We start from the raw sequence: 18,006 nt of genomic DNA on the forward strand, positions 1-18,006 counted from the left end.
TGCATGTAGATTTGCACCAAGTATTTCGCAGCTGCAATTAACTAGATATTATTTTCAGTGTTATGTTAATGTGTTCTCTTATTTTTGCTCTTGAAATTGTGTTTTTCTGTGTTGTCGTGTGAAACACTGTGACAATAATGGCGTGTGAAAAACGTAACACTAGGCTCCAAAGTAAATTGAGAAATGACAGCGAAGACGAAAGCAGTATGTTAGCGCCGCAGAATAATGAATTAACTAATGTTAATGGTAGTAATTTGGTAATTGCGCATAGGGAAATGGAGCGGGTTTCAAACAATGGCGTGGACAGTGAAACAATTAGTGAAGAGGGAAGCATTATCGATCGATCGATCGGTCGGCAATAGCTCGCCTCAGGAAGCCGAAATGACACGACACGATCTCGCAAATACTGTAGATTCAGGTTCTGGGTCATCACCGTTTTCTCAAATGAGTCAAGACACATTTTCTGCTTGTCAAAATGTGAATGTTGCCGGTGAAAATGCACTGCCAAAAAGCATAGAGAAACAGATTCCAGACACTAATACATTATTATTGCAATTAATGCAACAAATGGAACAAAATCAGAGACAAATTGAACAAAACCAGAGACAAACACAGCAAAAGCTACAAAAGTTGGACACAGTGGAACAAAATCTTAAAAAGTTAGACACAATGGAACAACATCAGAGACAAACACAGCAACAGTTAGATGCAATGGAACAAAATCTTCAAAAGTTAGACACCACACTTGAACAAACACGTGAGGATTTAACTAATGAGTTACATCACATTGAATCGAAATGTCAGAAAGTCTGTAACGACGTAAAAACACAAATTTGTGAGCATTTCCAACCTATTTTTTCGCGTCATGAAAATGCGCTACAGAATCACGAAGCAGCCATAAAAGAACTGCAAACTACTGTTCATGAAAATCATGAGACCTTACAAGCTAAATTTGACTCAGTTGCATCTACCGATTCGGTTACGCAACTTGCAAAAACTCAGGAAAACTTGAAGGACACAGTAGATTCGATTTCAACACAAATGGACAATCTGAAACTTGGTTCAGAAAAACACACTGAGGAAATGTGTTCACTATCGGAGAAAGTAGCCGAACTTTCGGATCAGTTCACTAACTTGTCTACGAAGGTAGATGATACTTTGAACGACACAAAACCGGTAGTCTTTAATGACACAGAAGAGCGCGAACAAATTAGGAAATTCAATCAAAATCAAATCAATATACAGTACAAAAGAGAAATCCGGGAAGTACAAGATCAGTTGGCACAAGTAATACAAAAATTACAAATTTCAGAGGACACTCGCGCTCCAACACGGGAAGAGAGACTTAGAAATACGGAAAAGACGCAAAATAATAACACAGGGCATTTCGGAAGTCATGAAAGAAACTGGCAATGTGCACCGAATTTTGAGATGGAACGGCCGACACGACCTAACAATGACCGATATGCGACTCGCCGACATGATGACTTTGACTATAAGCTGTTCATTACTACACGTAAATTCAAAACGTTTAAAAATTCTGCCAACGACATTCATCCACAAGCATGGCTCCATCAATTCTCTCATTGTTTTCCTCCCAACTGGTCGTTAGAACACAGATTAGAATTTATGTGTGGCTACTTAGAGAATGAACCAGCTGTGAGAATGCGATCGGTCATTCACGATTGCCACAGTGAAGGAGAATTTTACCATGCCTTCCTCTCCGCATATTGGTCTCAAGCCACACAAGACCGAGTAAAACATGGCATCATAATGATGAAACATTTCGAACAATCTGAATTCTCCAGTCTTGTGAAATATTTTGAAGACATGTTGCACAAAAATCAGTACCTGTCAAACCCATACAGCCCCTCAGAACTCATCCGCATTTGCTTAATCAAACTGCCTGAACATTTGCGACATATTATTTTGGCAGGACGTTGCAAAGACGACATTGAAGCATTTCAGGGACTCTTACAAGAATTAGAAATTGACACTGACAGTCGCCGGATGCGAAAACAGGAAAACAATCACTACAGGTCACATACGTCACAATTCCGTGACGACAGAAACAAGAACTGGACACGACAAGGCTATTCTCACAACACAAATCGTGACCAAAACAGACACCACCCGTATGACAACCGTTGGCAGAGTAGTAATAGTTACAGAGAAAGATCGCATTTCCGAAGTAATGACTATCACAGAGACAATCTGAGAAACAGACAATATGGGAACCAAAACAATTATTATCAAGGGAGGCAGAATCACTTCAGACGCAACAGTTCGGCGCACAGTTACGATTCAGGGAGAAATTCTCCACCACGTGACGGACAAGGAAGAAACTACGGAACCTACCGACATGACGACAGACGATATATTCGTAACGACAGACCTGAATTGCATCAGAACTGGCGGGATTTAAACACGGCAGGGCCCTCTCGGCAAGGCGAATTTGTAGAAGTTCGGTCTCCGAATCCCATTAACGACGCGCGCCAACAAAGAGGCAGGCACTGACCCGCACAGCAGGCAGCCGCGTGCGCCAGCTGGCTCAGGGAAAAATAACATAGCGCTAACCTTGAAAAAAAAAATTCCAGTATTCTTTACCGACTTATACCGCATTCTGCACCACATTTCACATGTAAAACCGTTTATTGAAAGATAATCTGCTTTTTTTTATGCAACATTTTGGTTTATTTGAAAATACATTCTGAATTTAAAGTGCTTTCTGAGGGATACCAGATGACACAGAGGTTAGTTTATGTGACAGCTACACGATGTTATCACGACGCTACTAATGAGTGACAATTTACAATGTTGCTTTTGCGGTGTATCTGTTTTATATCTGCACAGTTTTTCTGAATTCTTCTGTAAAGTAAAACATGTTTTAGTAGTAACTTTTGTGGTATAGCTACAATGAGACAGCCTTTTTCGTGGCACAACAATACGTTACAGGACAGTACTTTCCTCATCACGGCAATAAGCGTAATAACTAAGATATCTATACGCAAAGCATTTCACTTTTGTGTATCATGAGGTAAGTACATTGACTTTTGTGGAACTCAGCTTTCGGAGGACAATATCTACGACACTTACACAGAGAGTATCTTACAACAAGACGCACAGTTTAGCGCTACAGGACACGTATTTGAGTGATTAATTTTGTACTTAAAACATTTATTTTTAAAGATTTTTAAATTGCAAAGAAAGTTTTCCGAGAGATATTTCATTCCATTGCTGTAATCTGTAACACCTGAGGGTATAATTACATTAATCCTCAGGGGGGTACACGCTTACTTTGTGTACCATGTGTTTGGCGAGCACAAGGAGCCCTAGCTAATATGGTATTTGCTTATACAACTTTACACATCGGTACCATATTTCTCTAACACATAAATTACACAGCTACCTGATCATTTAACAGAGAAAGAAACATTTTTTTTACTACGTCAGTGACAGATGTTTACGTAATTACACAGTTGAATAACTTCATACGTATGAAATTGTATTTTGTCTGTACTTTGTGAACAGTTCGTATTTTTTCGGAACCATTGTGATACTATGAGATCTTTGAATGATGTATTTGGTATGGGATCATGATTTTTAAAGTACGTTTGAGGTAGATAACACTTTTGAAATGAGCAGAGAATTTTTTTAGGTTTTAAAATATTCAGGAAGCAACGACGATTTTGAGACTTAGCTGAGGTTTTATAATGTTATGATGACGATGTGTATTACGCTGTTGCGGTATGTTTATGATAAAGAAGCTGATGCTATATGAGGAATTTGATTATGCTATGTATCTTATGATGAAGTATTGAAGAAGCGTCGACGAATTTGTATATGTGTAATAAGGTAAGGAGTAATGAGTAGCGGTTAGGAACTCTGCCTTGTGAAGACGTATGTTGGAAACCGAGAATCGTACTTTTAGAATTATGAAATGTGTGTAAATGCGTGAATGTATCACAATGCTGACGAATATTTTTTTTGGACACTTACATTTATAGGATTTTGTTTCTACAGATTTGCGACGCTAATTCTTGACCTGTGAAATATTTAAGACTGCCATTGTAGTGGAAACTGTTGTCGTAAATATTTCCGTACGAAAGTTAAGTGACCACCTGCACGCAATGCGTCGCGGGCACCCACCTGGGCGACAGCCGCCCGAAAAAAAAAAAAAAAAGAAAAAAAAAGCCATTAGCCTTCCAGCGGCACAGGTAAAAAAAAAAAAAAAAAGGGGGAAGGCCATTATCCTCGCTATTGACGTTCCTTTAAAGAAAGCATCGCAACATTTCACGGCTATTGTCGTGCTAATTGAGAGAAATGCCATATGGCTTGCTTTATGTATTTATTAACTCATTTTGTTTAATATCTAGTTTCTAGCTACAATGCAGCATTGGTTAAAATAAAATTTTATAGATGTACTAATATAAATATTTTCTGTCTACAGATCGATTAAATAACAGTTTTGTGATATATTTCCAAAAAAAAATGAGGGAGCACAAACAGACATTTCCCTTCACAGGAAGTGCATAAATAATTTCTTTACGATTTGGTAACTTATCTGCTAGTGTAAGTTCTCGTGATGCATCACTTTAGTGTTAAGATGTGACATAGGTATTAAACATGGCCATTTTTACTGTAATATTTTTTCTGCTTGAGCTTTGTCATGTATAGATATAAGTTTTATATTTTTTATTTTTTATATTTGCTGCTGCTGTTTGCCATGCATAGTGCCTTATATTAGTTGTAATATTGCAATTGCTTTGACAATTTCCATTTTTTGTCATTGATGTTTGTGTTAATTGTTTTGTGCTGCTGCATTGCCTCATCCCTTAGCTTAGCATCTGAGCTCAGTAGATTTAAGTTAGCCTAAGAGGGGGTAGACTATATAAGAAACTGACTATGAAGAATAGGGAAAGAATGCATTGAGAGGTTATATGAAACAGAGTTGGCAAAAATGAGTATTGTGCACTGAGAAATAATTATTTTGAAAGAAATATGGTTAGAATACAGAAAAGAGGTACAGATAGGACTATTTGGGAATAATGATGAACGAAAGGAGATCTCCAAGAACAAAAAAGGTTTTGTTCACAAAATACTGCAGTACCAAAAGTTACACTGAAAACGAACCCTGTCCTTTCCATTGTGTTATCCCACTATGTGTTTGTGTTCCCTTGTGTATTTATGTTTTTCCTGTATTTATATGTATATCTGATAATACTTATGTTGTAGAACTTTTCTAATACTAAGCTACATTCACTATGATGAGGAATACTGTGATCCTCAAATATAATTTGCATTAATAATATGTTATTTTCTTTGTAAAGATGTTAGACTTTAGTAATTCTGCTCTGTTTTAATGCTCATGTGTAAAGTTGATGTTTCAAAAGCTATTCTGATCTTTTATGTATGTACTCATGTCATAATTCCTGTAACACTGACGTATATGTCTATTTCTATTCTTTTGTAAAGCCTGTTTTACTACAAATGTTATCTGTATTGTTATGTTCTGTAATGATGTATTTTGTACCTTTGTTATTTTGTTCTTATGTTGTAAATTTATAATTGTATAGACACCAGTTCTTCAAATTAAGTATATTTTGACTGCACACGTTTCTGTTGGTCATAGCATATGCACAATATGTGAGAAGTAGGGAGTGATAGTGTTTGCACGTGTGTTAATAATTCAGCAAGGGACTGGATAACAGCATTGCTTGTTCTAAGGATAATTCCAACAACTTTGTGAGTGCACAAGTGGTGGTTATGGACTTGTTATATTATCCGCAAGACTCTTCAATGGTGATTGTGTACCTGCACAGTCACAACAGATGGCTGCTGTCCATCTCTACAAGGACTACAGTGGGTCTGCGCCTCTGGTGGCCCACCAGTACCATTATCTCTACAAGGACTGCAGTGGGTCTGCACCTTTGATGACTCACCAATACCATTATTTCTACAAGGACTGCAGTGGGTCTGCACCTCTGGTGGCCCACCAATACCGTAATCTCTACCAGGACTACAGTGGGTCTGCTCTGTGATGACCTACCCACCAATACTCTTCAAAACTTCGACTGACTCCGCTGTGGGTTTGCTCTCTTGTGGCCCATTACCTGTCAGCATGTCGAGAGTCAGCACTGTCTTTCCGTTGGAAGGACAACGATACTTCTTCAAGACTGCATGGAAATCCACTACTTCCGTGTGCATTTTCTTTTACTGCTCAGACTTTGAGAAAAACACTGCAATGTGATGAATGATCAGGACTGTCTTTATGGACTGTGAGAAAATTTTAGCTTTTGACCAACATTGTATCAATAAGTGTGTGCATTTGATTTCTTTGTTATTGTAATTGTGAAAAAAAATTTTAACAAATATGTATTGGCCAGTGCCCAACAAAATTTGTAAAATTTTTTTGTGGGGAGCATGGGGGCTATGTAAGTAGGCTGTTTAGGTTTTTTTATTGATAACGCCACCTCAGTATGAAAATCACCGGCTGTGCCGTGTGCAGTCTATGGCTGCTTTGCATTGTTGTAATACTCAACCATTGTAGTGTTAGGCAGCTGGCTGTGAACAGCGCGTAGCGCTGGGCAGTTGGAGGTGAGCCGCCAGCAGTGGTGGATGTGGGGAGAGAGATGGCGGAGTTTTGTAATTTGTCATGATATCAAGGTAAATACATTGTTTGTTCTCTATTAATATCTTTCATTTGCTAACTATCCCTATCAGTAGTTAGTGCCTTCCATAGTTTGAATCTTTTATTTAGCTGGCAGTAGTGGCGCTCGCTGTATTGCAGTAGCTTGAGCAGCGAAGATTTTTGGTGAGGTAAGTGATTTGTGTGACGTATAGTTTAATGTTAGTCAGGGCCATTCTCTTGTAGAGAATTTTGAAAGTCAGATTGCGTTGCGCTAACAAAATATTGTGTGTTGAAAGTCAGATTGCGTTGCGCTAAAAAATATTGTGTGTCTGTTTAAGCACAGTTATGTATAATTGTTCATAAGGGGACGTTTCAACTGGAATCATCTTGCCTGGTCGGACGAGTCTCGCTTCAAATTGTATCGAGCGGATAGACGTGTACGTGTGTGAAGACAACGTCATGAAACCATGGACGCTGCATGCCAGCAGGGGACTGTTCAAGCTGGTGGAGGCGCTGTAACGGTGTGGAGCGTGGCAGTTGAAGTGATACGGGACCCCTGATAAGTCTAGATACGACTGTGACAGGTGACACGTTCGTAAGCATCCTGTATGATCAGCTGCATCCATTCATGTCCATTGTGAATTCCGACGGACTTGGGCAATTCCAGCAGGACAATGCGACACCCCACACGCCCAGAATTGATACAGAGTGGCCCCAGGAACACTCTTCTGAGTTTAAACACTTTCGCTGGCCACCAAAATCCGCAGACATGAACATTATTGAGGATACCTGAGATGCCTTGAAACATGCTGTTAAGAAGAGATCTCCACTACCTCGTACTCTTATGGATTTATGGACAGCTCTGCAGGATTCATGCTGGCTGGTGTGGCCGAGCGTTTCTAGGCGCTTCAGTCTGAAACCGCGCGACTGCTACGGCCGCACGTTCGAATCCTGGCTCGGGCATGGATGTGTGTGATGTCCTTAGGTTAGGTTTAAGTAGTTCTAAGTCTCGGGGACTGATGACCTCAGATGTTAAGGGGCTCCGGAACGCCCTATACTTGCAATGTTAAAATAACGCTTATAAATTACATCTTTCCTCACAAAGTATTTGAGGTAGGAAGTTGAACTTTTTACAGATTATTTATTGGAATATGGGCTACAACTTAACACAGGGATTTTACAAAATTTTAGTTCAGTTATTAAAGATGATTTTTTTCAATTGTAATGAAAATTCACAACATTTTTTTGCAATTTTTTATTTACATATTCAAAAATATACAGTTTTTTTTTGGAAAAAGGCTGTGTTAAATTATGCAGACGGTACTGTGTAACATTTACTGAAAGTTTGAAAAAAATATGTTTGGAAGATCCTTAGAAAACATGTAATTAGTATGAGAAAATAAAAGTTTTGGGACTCGAGCGACAAAGATTGGATTAACTTTTTAGTGCATTCCAGGTCCATAGGATGGATTAGCTTCATCCTCTGCAAATTCCTCCTCCAGCTTCCTCTTGTTCCTCCTCCTGTTTACTCTTGCTTGTATTTCTAGACTCTTTACAGCCCTGTCTGCAGCCCGAAGGCGTTCCTTGTCTAAAGCAAGAATCGCTCGTACCATGTTAGAACCTATCTTCATTCCCATATTTCTAAATACCTTGCACCTTACAATGTTGCCATCATTGAAAGTCGCAACAGCATCATACACACCAAAGTGAAGTGTTTCTATTCCAACAAATACAGTCTTGGGGATTCTCGACCATATAACACTATTTACACTTTCATTGGGGTTTTGAGTTTTTCCGTGAATACACTTTTTCAACAGTTCAGGTGCTGCTAAGTCTCTGAAAATAGGTTTTATCACCTCCATTATTGCATGAGGCAGACTATGCTTATGAGTGTACACTTCACCAGTTAGCAATCCTTTGTTATATTTACACCAACTGTCTTCTTCTTTGGGACACAAGCTATGTTGGGGATTTTCATCGTCTTTATTGTTTACAGTAATAACACATACCTTTGGCTTTCCAACATTTCTCCTTTTCTTAAAAGCCTTCAGAGGATTTCTAATAACTTTACTTTTACTCATTATTATACTTCAACAAAACAGAGACTCAAGAAACAGAATTAATTACGAATATTTTCGAGATAACGACAGAGTAAATAAACATGAAACAATCGACAATCACACCAGAGATATATATTGAACCATCACAGGTTAGCCTTTATCTCACATCACTAAAATGTACCTGATGAACACGGACGTTAATAATAACACCATTTGACAGCAGTTTAACAGCGCCACAGTGGGTCACGCCCATGGAGAACACATTTCAAAAAAAATTTAAAAATAGTTGTAGTCTTCGGAATTGAATAAATTATATATCTATTAAAAGGTAATAGTCTGCAGATTCAGAAAACGCAAAAAAGTAAAAATTGAACTTTTCATGATTTTGAGCCTTTCCGGAGCCCCTTAAAAGTCCCATAGTGCTCAGAGCCATTTGAACCTTTTTTTGCAGGATTCATGGTATCAGTTCCTTCCAGCACTTCTTCAGACTGTAGTCGAGTCCATGCGACGTCATGTTGCATCAATTCTGCGTGCTCGTTGGGGTCATACACAATATTAGGCAGGTGTACCATTTTGTTTGGCTCTTCAGTGTATGACAGTGAACCCAAGGCGTCAGATTATTGCAGATGCCACAGCGTTCTTGTGGGTCTGGTATTGTCACGCTAAAGGAAATGGTGCCCCATGTGTGGACGAACTGTTCGAATTCGTGCTGTCAGTTTTCTGAGGATCTTCACGAACCGACACAGTTAATCCACGACGTTGCACACTACAGCTCGGATTCGTCTAGCGGCACACGGTTGCAACTTGCGGCAGCGAAGCGTGAAAGTCAATCTAGTAATGTGCACTACATGTAATACCCCAACCGAGATTGAGAACAGAATATAAAAATTCGGAGACATTACTTTTCAGCACTCCCTCATACACTGAGTGATCAAAATTCATGAGAAATTCATAGACTGTGAACGAGCTTCTCGGCGATGGTGAACTTGGTAGCCTGCTGGTGTGCTACTGTCGTGAGCGTCTATGAAAAGTAGTTGCAGGACGGTAGAACGACGAGAATACGACAAGGTATTGCACGTCCAAGTCTGGTCACAGAACGAGGTAGTCGGAAGCTTGCCCGCTCTCAAAAGTATGATAGGAGGCTATATGTAGCAGATCCGACGAGAGAGTCCAGTACATGTGCAGGAACGTCTTCTTCGTAGCACACTGTTCAGCGTACACTGATAAACATAGGGTTTCGGCAGCGGACCAGCTTTACATGTTCTCCATGTTCACAAAACAAAATCATCAGTTACGATTGCAGTGGGTACTAGATCATCAAGATTCGGCAGTGGATCAATGGAAACGTGTCGCCTGGTTGGGTAACAACATCCCTTTTCACATCAAGTCGATTGTCGTGTCCGAATACGCCATCATCCGGTCGAATAGTTGCCCGAAACATGCACTGCGCCACAGACGCAGGGCGTCGGGGACAGTCTAATGCTATGGTGGAGGTCAGTCACCTGAGATTCCGTGCGAAGTAACTTAGTAGACGAAGGCCCCATGACAACTATGGACCACCTGCACTCCTAGGTGCTTCGTGCGTTCTCCGACGCCGATACCACGTTCCAGCAGAAAAACTGCACCTGTTATTGGGCCAAAACGGAAAGGACATACACTACTGACACAGCAGTTGACCGGCGTTGACTGGTGAAACGTTGTTGTGATGCCTCTTGTAAGGAGGAGAAATGAATACCACCACGTTTCCGACTTGTAGCCAATGGGGATTGCGGTTTATCGTATCGCGACAATGCTGCTCGTGTTGGTCGAGTTCCAATGACTGTTGGCAGAATATGCAATCGGTGGGTTCAGGAGAGTAATACGGAACGCCGTGCTGGATCCCAACGGCCTCGTATCACTAGCAGTCGAGATGACAGGCATCTTATCCGCATGGCAGTAACGGATCGTGCAGCTACGTCTCGATCCCTGAGTTAACAGATGGGACGTTTGCAAGACAACAACCATCTGCACGAACAGTTCGACGACGTTTGCAGCAGCATGGACTATCAGCTCGGGGACCGTCGCTGCGGTTACCCTTGACGCTGCATCACAGACAAGAGCGCCTGCGATGGTGTACTCAACATCGAACCTGGGTGCACGAATAGCAAAACGCCATTTTTTCGGATGAATCCAGGTTCTGTTTACAGCATCATGATGGTCTCATCCGTGTTTGGCGACATCGCTGTGAACGCACATTGGAAGCGTGTATTCGTCATCGCCATACTGGCGTATCACCCGGAGTGATGGTATGGGGTGCCATTGGTTACACGTCTCGCTCACCTCTTGTTCGCATTGACGGCACTTTGAACAGTGGACGTTACGTTTCAGGTGTGTTATGACCCGTGGCTCTACCCTTCATTGGATCCCTGCGAAACCCTACATTTCAGCAAGATAATGCACGACCGCATGTTGCAGGTCCTGTATGGGCCTTTCTGGGTACAGAAAATGTGCGACTGCTGCCCTGGCCAGCACATTCTCCAGATTTCTCACCGATTGAAAACGTCTTGTCAATGGTGGCGGAGCAACTGGCTCGTCACGATACGCCAGTCACTACTCTTGATGAACTGTGGTATCGTGTTGAAGCTGCATGGGCAGCTGTACCTGTACACGCCATCCAACCTCTGTTTGACTCAACGCCCAGGCGTATCAAGGTCGTTATTACGGCCAATGGTGCTTGTTCTGAGTCCTGATTTCTCAGGATCTATGCACCCAAAGTGCGTGAAAATGTAATCACATGTCGTTTCTAGTATGATGTATTTGTCCAATGAATACCCGTTTATCATCTGCATTTCTTCTTGGTATAGCAATTTTAATGGCCAGTAGTGTATATCATGGAGGGATGCAGGTGACCTGGGATAATACTCACATAGTCCACAGTTGTCATGGCACCTTCGACTACTGTCTCAGGTCCCATGGAAGCCCAGATGAAACCCCCCCCCCCCATACCATTATACTGTCACCAAAGGCCTGCATCCGTGGCGCAGTGCATGTTTCGAGCAGCCATTCGTCTGGGTTTTAGGAACGTGGTAGTGAGCTGATGGTGCTACATGCCAGATCGGAGCCCAGAAATCACTGGCCCCTAATTCACGGGAACTGCGTACAAAAAAAAATGGCTCTTAGCACTATGGGACTTAACATCTGAGGTCATCAGTCCCATAGAACTTAGAACTACTTATACCTAACTAACCTAAGGACATCACACACACCCATGCCCGAGGCAGGTTTCGAACCTGCGACCGTAGCGGTCGCACGGATCCGACTGTAGCGCCTAGAACCGCTCGGCCACCACGGCCGGCGAACTGCGTACACATCCGGTGTCATACGTCTCCAGAAACCTAGCGAGCGCTTGTCGATTCCATGGCATTTGGAGTCGTTGCTGTAAGGCGTAAGCCGGCCGCGGTGGTCTCGCGGTTCTAGGCGCGCAGTCCGGAGCCGTGCGACTGCTACGGTCGCAGGTTCGAATCCTGCCTCGGGCATGGCTGTGTGTGATGTCCTTAGGTTAGTTAGGTTTAAGTAGTTCTAAGTTCTAGGGGACTGATAACCACAGCAGTTGAGTCCCATAGTGCTCAGAGCCATTTGAACCATTTTGTAAGGCGTAAGATTACTGATAATTTTAAAAATACTGGGAATCCGATAAATCGATATTTAAATAGTATATTATTGACTTTCTCTTTTGTGAGAAAAGAATCATCGACGCACCGACAAAAAACTATCGATGTATAGGCTTATAAGAACATCGGCTGCACATGGTACATATACTGCCGGTTTTGGATATGTATATTTAAGTATTGCTCTAACTTTACCAGAGCGGAGATGCTGTGTCCCGATAGGCACAATAAAAAGATTCATACACTCATAGCTTTCGGCCATTAAGCCTTTGTCAGCAGTAGACACACACTCACTCATGCACACACACACTCACGCAAACGCAACTTGCACACACGTCAGCAGTCTCAGAGAGCTGAAACTTCCCAGTATTGTTACATTCCATCCTGTATTTTACATTGTTTGATTAAGTATTGATTTATTACTAAATATTCTGTACTTCAACAAGCTAGTTACCTGCTTATCCCCCTTGGAGCAAGAACTGAAAGGAAAGCCATGCACGTTACGCTTGGGATAACCACTTCGCTAACAATGGTAACTGCGTGTAAGTGGCACAATGAAATGTGTCCGATGGGTATATCGTTCGGTTTCGTCACATACCGGGCTTGTCTGGAACACTTAGTGCCGACTTCGCTGTCTTTTGATTTCTGCAAATGCTACGGATCTAGCAGTTCTGGTGCCAAAATAGCGTGGTGAAGTTAAACGTTGCAGTTTGTGTTAGTAGCGCCGAGCGCCGACTACGTCAGCATATGCTCTGAAAAGTCTCCGCCCATCATTTAGATTGTTGTGTAGCGGCACCATAGTTTAAGACAGGGAAGTTAGATTTGGTGCAATATTTCGGAGCGCACAAGTTACAGCCATGGGTGGGCCGGATTGCAGTAAGTTACGCTGACGAGCGATTGTGAAGTGGAATGGAGGCCACAGGGGCCATCGAACCGCTGAAAAGGGTAAACACAGCGGTTTGCATATCGCACGTCACAGGAAGAAGGGACCCACTCGCGTAACCGTGGTGTAGGGCATACGTGACTCGGGAGTGATGCGTTAGCGAAACAGAGGCGCACAGCCGAGTATAAATAGGTGTTGTTTTCTAACGAGATTCATTGAAGTGTGGCAGCTCTCCTGGACGGAGGGGCGTGTCGCACCACCAGCTACACGCGGCAACAGATGGGGCGACAGCGTCCCAGTCCACGGCGGGTCGTTGGTTCGACCCTCTGAGGCCGACGCGGGGTCCGCAGCCAGCCAGGGCGGACCACTCTACGGCTCGCTACCGCAGACAATCGTCTTGGCTTCCGACACACGCCGCAGACTTTCGTGGCAAGGGGCCGCAGATTCCGACGCCGGATCGCGGGCGGTCGTTGCCGCCGCGTTCCCAGCTACGCCAGGCGAGGAAGAAGCAGCGGCGGGGCTGGTCTACGGCTCCCTCCGGAGCAGCGCGGAGTCAATGGTGACGGTGGCCGCTGAATCGACTGCTGGCGCAGCCATCCTGACGTAATCGGATCTCTACAGCTGGCGAACAAGGCCGGCACGACACAGCGTTGCGTTGCACAGGTTGCTGGGGCAGTGGCCTGAGCATTGCAGGGCCTGTGACGCAGACCGAGGTGAACGAAGCACTGTATTGGAAACGAATAAGTCATTTGAAAAGTTCGGACGAGTTTTAATACGGCACCTCCTGGCACCCATCCACTACATCTGGCGTCAATACGTCGCATCTGGCGTCTGATACCACAACAATTGTCACCTTCCTCAGCAGCCTTTTTTGAAGAATGCCGATGTGAAGAAATAGCACGTTGGTTGCGTTAAAAATTGTTTTTTAACGCAACTGTTGTGATATTTCTCCACATGGGAAGCCTTCTTATTGCATTGACACCGCCACACTGCAGTGCAATCATTCTTCTTCTTTGTGCCACCTACATTTGCCTCACACAGTCAAAGAGAAAGACTGAACGTGTTTGGAACTCAGAAAGTAGTAAGACCTCTTCCTTCACATAGTGAAACTAAAATTATGTTCTACCGCAATTTCAAAAGAACAGTTTCATATATTTTCCTAAAATTTCGAAAAAAATAGAATATAAAATAATAATATCGGCACTAGATATTGCCATTTCAATATCGATATATTGGTACATCGCGAAAAAGTATATCGCCGACATATATCGATTTCTTGAATAATGCAGTATCTCGATGTTTATTAACAGCCCTGGTATCGTGTTCGAAAGGTAAAACAACACGCTATTAAGTAGATGCTCATAATGTTTGGCTCATCAATGTACGTTCTTCAGTACACTCACATAGCTTGAGTCAATGCCTGTAGTGTGAGTGCAGATCATTCCTGGCAACCGGAATAAAATAGTAATTGGATCCTTTCACCGACCTCCTAACTCATATTATACAATTACTGAAAGATTCAAAGAAAACTTGAGTCTAATTTCAAATGCATAACCGACTTATACAACTATAGCTATCCGAAATTGTGCTAAATGCTTTCTCTGAAAAGTACTTCAAGCAATTAGTTCATGAGCCCACTCGAATAGCAAACTGTCGTGAGAACATAGTTGATCTCTTAGCAACAAATAATCCTGAGCTAATAACGAGCATCAAAATGGATATGGGGGATTCTGAAGATAGGGTTGTTGAAGCGAGACTGAAAAATATATCTGTTCGAAAAAGCTTCGCGCCTTCCAGAGAGACTATCTCCACTCCTTTCAAAGTAGAGTAGACCACATATGGCTTGAATCAAAAAAATAGTATCGAGAGCAATTGAGAGATTTATAGCAAATAAATTAAACGACGGAGCTGATCCCCCTTGGTACACAAAACAAAACAGAACACTATTGCAGAAACAATGAAAAATGCATGCCAAATCTAAACGAACCCAAAACCAAGATTGGCAATGTTTTACAGAAGCTTCAAATTTAGAGCGGACTTCAATGCAAGATGCTTATAATAGTTTTCATAATGAAACTTTGTCTTGAAACCTGGTGAACCATGGATTTATTTTCAAAGAATATTCTTAAGAATTTATTTTATTTACTAGCGATTCATAAAGAACATTAACACATTTAATCACACTATGTAAGCGTGGAAGTAGTTGAGTAACTGATGAAATCATAATCGAATTCCCTTTAACAAATGGTAATTTAATTCACTTTACTAGTGCTTAAAAGCACAGATTTAAAATTATAATGAGAAAGCACCTTCTAAATATCAAGTTACAGTTTATTCAGAGACAGAAAAAAACAAGTTTTGACTTCATGAGCTTTTGGGCAGAGCACCTTGCCGCTCCGTTTTGACACGGCCGTAGTTATGCCCGCTCACAACAGCCTCTGAAAGACTACACAGGTGCAAATCTCCAACACGCCAGATTACTTTAAACTAAAAGTTTTAACAATTTACACAAGCACACAAACTATGCACCCCGGTACGAGGGACGGAAATGGTACAAAACACTAAAAATTAAAATATTAACTTTGCCACCGAAGGTGCAATTTGATTTTAACTTCTAAGAAAGTCTCACGGTGAAAGGTGGCAACTTTATATACTAAAATGATCATTTAAATAAAAGCCTATGAAATGCAGTCTTATATAAAACTCTACAGGCTTGGCCAAACAAGTTAAGATGCTCTACAGTACACAGATACCGCCTCTCAAGATCAAAAATATTTCAGATATTGTGCCGTTACACTCCGAGCAATAAATTCGTTAACACACCAAATCCGACAAACATGACAGAGGAAGCTCCGAACGACAGACAGACACTAACTGCCTAACAAATGCGGACGAGAGACAGATGAGCAAGCTGGGGACGAGAGACTGACCAAGAAAACAAGTAGAATTTAACAAAAGTAAATCACACAACATATACCAATCACTTACCTTCTAATAACTGCGATTTCTCGAGAAGACCTGGCGCAGCACCCCCAAATCGCTCTCCCGAACCGTCCGCTGCCAGCCGCTTCAACGGACACAGGAAGTCGCGCCGATCTCCCGTCTTTCCTGGTCCGCACCAACCGACCGACTGCCCGCTGCTCCGTCGCGACTGCACTGCTGGTGCGTCTCCCACTCACTTCCAGACAAAAGACGGCGGAAATACCATGCAGAGGAAACACGCCCACTGGCAACACGACACCCCTGCACCAAGAAAGGACCGAGCCGAGCTCCACAAGATGGTAACTGAAGGGGCCCAGAAGCGCTCGGAGAACCAGTTACACCACGGCCAGCCCGATGTCGTGGGTTGACTCATGTTGCTCTCGTGTCGGCCCCGAAGCCACTACCCCTCGCTATACGGCGCGGCCCACTGGACTCACGTGGCGACCTCACATGCGCTCACGCTCAAGACGGACAAGTCATCTTGTGTCTCAGTGCGTGACCGACCAGCCGATCGATCCAACCGCCTGAGCAAACTCTAGCATACTGGCCGCCTAACGCGCAGACTCAGGTGCAGGAACTAAGCCCCGACCGGGCGAACACTCGCTGAGTTCTGTTACTGGCAGAGTGGAAAGACTCATTTATCCGGCTTTAAAGACTGATCCGAACGAAAGACATACTAGCACTCCGGACGACAGACAGACACTAACTGCCTCACAAATTCGGACGAGAGACTGACTCCAGACTGACCCAGACTGACTCACTGCCGAGTTTTTTTTTTCCTTTATTGTAATTTTTATCACCTCATACAAGGCGGACTGGCAGCAGCATAATACGCTGCTCTTCAGCCTTTAGGGGTACAATAATATGATATAGGTGACACAGACAATACAAAAAATGGCGGGCAAAGAAAGTAGATACAAAAAACAAAAAAACAAGAAGCCGTTCACGTTGGACGATAAAAACACTAACACTGGTTGACACGGCGCACAAAACACGGAGAACGGCGACGGCACATGTGAACAGTTGAGTTGTAACTGCACGAAACACAAAACGAAGCACACACACTAGACACTGATGGCGATGATCTCCGGCGCGCGAATGTTCACTATGCGTGTGCGAGTCCGGGGACCTGCCAAGAGAGGAGGAGGAAGGGGAGTGGGAGAGGGAGAGGGGAGAGCAGAGATGCCACGGGCAGGGGAGAAAGGTTGGTTGTTTGAGGTTTAAGGGACCAAACAGCAAGGTCATCAGTCCCTTGTTTCAAATATACTCCATTCTGCTAACGGGACATCTCAGAAAAGTCAGAACAATAAAACGGAAAAAGCGAAAAACGTAAAAGGGCAGTCACGTTGTCATTGGTAAAAAACAAATGAGGGAAGTCGGCAAGAGAACGAACCCAACACTATGCTGAAGCAGCATAGGCAAGACCACCTGTGACTTAAAAGGTAGAACTGCTATAATGCAGAAAATACGTATGGGAATAGAAAGACTAACCAAGCCTTAAAAAAGGGTTAAAAAAAGAGTAAAAGGGGAAGAAAAGAGGATTCCGGTCAGGGAGGTGAATCGGGAATCGCTGAACACTGCCTACAGTGGGAGACACCCAAACACTCACCGCCCTGCCCCAACACCAGAGAGATTAAAAACCTTAAAACTGAGAATAAAAACCACTCTCCCGGAGGAAACCGAGAACCAGAGAGACCATCCGGGAATCGTCAGCCAACATCAAAGGTAAAGTGTGGGGGAGTCTGTACTTAGCACGCAGAGCCAAAAGAAGGGGGCATTCAACCAAAATGTGGGCCACTGACT

The sequence above is a fragment of the Schistocerca nitens genome, chromosome 5 (genome assembly GCF_023898315.1).
Source record: "Schistocerca nitens isolate TAMUIC-IGC-003100 chromosome 5, iqSchNite1.1, whole genome shotgun sequence".
In the NCBI taxonomy this organism is placed as follows: Eukaryota; Metazoa; Arthropoda; class Insecta; order Orthoptera; family Acrididae; genus Schistocerca; species Schistocerca nitens.